This window comes from Priapulus caudatus, unplaced genomic scaffold, assembly GCF_000485595.1.
Source record: "Priapulus caudatus unplaced genomic scaffold, Priapulus_caudatus-5.0.1 Scaffold666, whole genome shotgun sequence".
In the NCBI taxonomy this organism is placed as follows: domain Eukaryota; kingdom Metazoa; phylum Priapulida; class Priapulimorpha; order Priapulimorphida; family Priapulidae; genus Priapulus; species Priapulus caudatus.
Genome location: NW_014577727.1, coordinates 76,583 through 78,498, shown reverse-complemented (window position 1 = coordinate 78,498; position 1,916 = coordinate 76,583).

Genomic DNA, 1,916 nt, shown 5'->3' with positions numbered 1-1,916 from the left:
CGCGTCTCGTCGCCGGCGTCGCGCCGGGACGACGGCTCCTGCTCGTGGTCGGAGCGACAGGCATCGGGCGGCGGGGTGGCGCCTTCCCACGCGCGCTCCTGCGACGCCCTGCGCAAAACACACACGAGCGTTCACGACAAACTCGTTACGAGCGTGTTGTCATAGCTACATATTTATAATTACATAATTTTAATTATAATCATAATAAACATCGTCGATAATTATAGTTATATTTATAGTTACATAATCACAGGTACGACAAATTTATATCGTTGATAATTATGACGACGGTTTAGTCAATGGGATGCAAATCGCCTAGTGTCAATAAAGTCAATCGATGACAACGAGACTGCTCACAGTGTGACAGATGTCACAAGGTGTCAAGGTGACAATTCTTGTCAGGCTACAGATCGATCGATGAATAGACAGCAATGCACGACAGTGGGACAGATAACATTTGCGTGCAGAGATGCCAACACATATTTGAAGCAATCTGTAGTTTCTGGCCATCAAATTAGTAGTTCGAGGGTCACGTAGTGACCCGAGTTTGCTAAGGGGGTCCAAAAAAATGCCCCCCCCTGGAAAAAATTTTGATTCTGAGATACAATTTCCTGCATTCTGAGGGTCAAAAATGACAATAAATTGACAAAAAATGACAATAATTGACAAAAAAAAATCCTTTTTCGATCACAGAGAAATTCGTAGTTTGATACAAACTGGTCGTAGTGGTGCAAAAGGAAAAGAAATTCGTATAAAATACGGATAAATCATAGTGGTTGGCATCTGTGCGCGTGCACGCACAATGCTACTACAGATCCGACAAACAACGACTAGAGCTGGCAACGCTGCTACAGGAACTGCTCACCTGTAGTTCTTATCCCACTCTGTTGTTTGCTGCTGCTGCTGCTGCTGCTGCTGCTGCTGCTGCTGATGCTGCTGCGACGACTGGTCCCCTGAGCCGCGCCACTCTGGGTTAAGCCGGGGGTCCCACACGGTCGCCGGGGCGGCATCCCGCTGCTCAGGCGTGGTCACCGGCCACGCCTGCTGCACCGCGGCGTGGGCCGCGCCCTCGGCAAACACCTAAAACACACGCGTGACTATCAGCTCACCGTTCGTGCTGCGCCAAACTCACGGCGGCACATCGGGCACCACCTTGTAGGAAGCGTTCATCGATATAGAGCGATGGCATGTATTGTGGCGTAGATATACGTATCCGAGTCACTTCTGCTACAGTCGGCTGGTTTACAACTAGCGTCGATGTGGGCCATTGTTGGAAACGATGTTGTAGCCGCACGATAATTATTAGTGCACAAGAAAAGTTAGAACGGTTAGGTCAGGTTTATTAAAAAGGTAAGGGGTTGATGGGGGCGACATTGTTACCTGTGTGGGCGGTGCGGCAGCCGCATTGTTACCTGTGTGGGAGGTGCAGGGGTCGCTGCAGCAGCAGCAGCGGCGGCGGGGGTGGGAGCGGCGGCGGCGGCGGCAGCAACCGCGGCGACCGCGGCCACCTCCGTCTGCTGCTGTATCCAATCACGCGTCTTCTCGAGCGCGTTGTAGTCCATCTGCGCGAGCGCCGCCGGGTCGAGCAGGATCGCGATGTTCTTGTCCGCCATCTTGTCCGGCGTCACTGCGGGAGAGATGGCAGAGAGAGAAAACGCTCAGTCACTCGCTCCGTACCTAGTTTCGTGACAGGCGTGGCAGCAGTGGAAGGGAGGAGGATGAGGAGTGGGGGGAGGAGGAAGAGGGGGGAGGACGAAGAGGACGAGGAGGAGGATGAGGAGGGGGGGGAGGGTGAAGAGGGGGGGGAGGACGAAGAGGACGAGGAGGAGGATGAGGAGGGGGAGAAAGAGGAAGAGGGGGGGGAGGACGAAGAGGACGAGGAGGAGGATGAGGAGGGGGAGAAAGAGGAAGAGGGG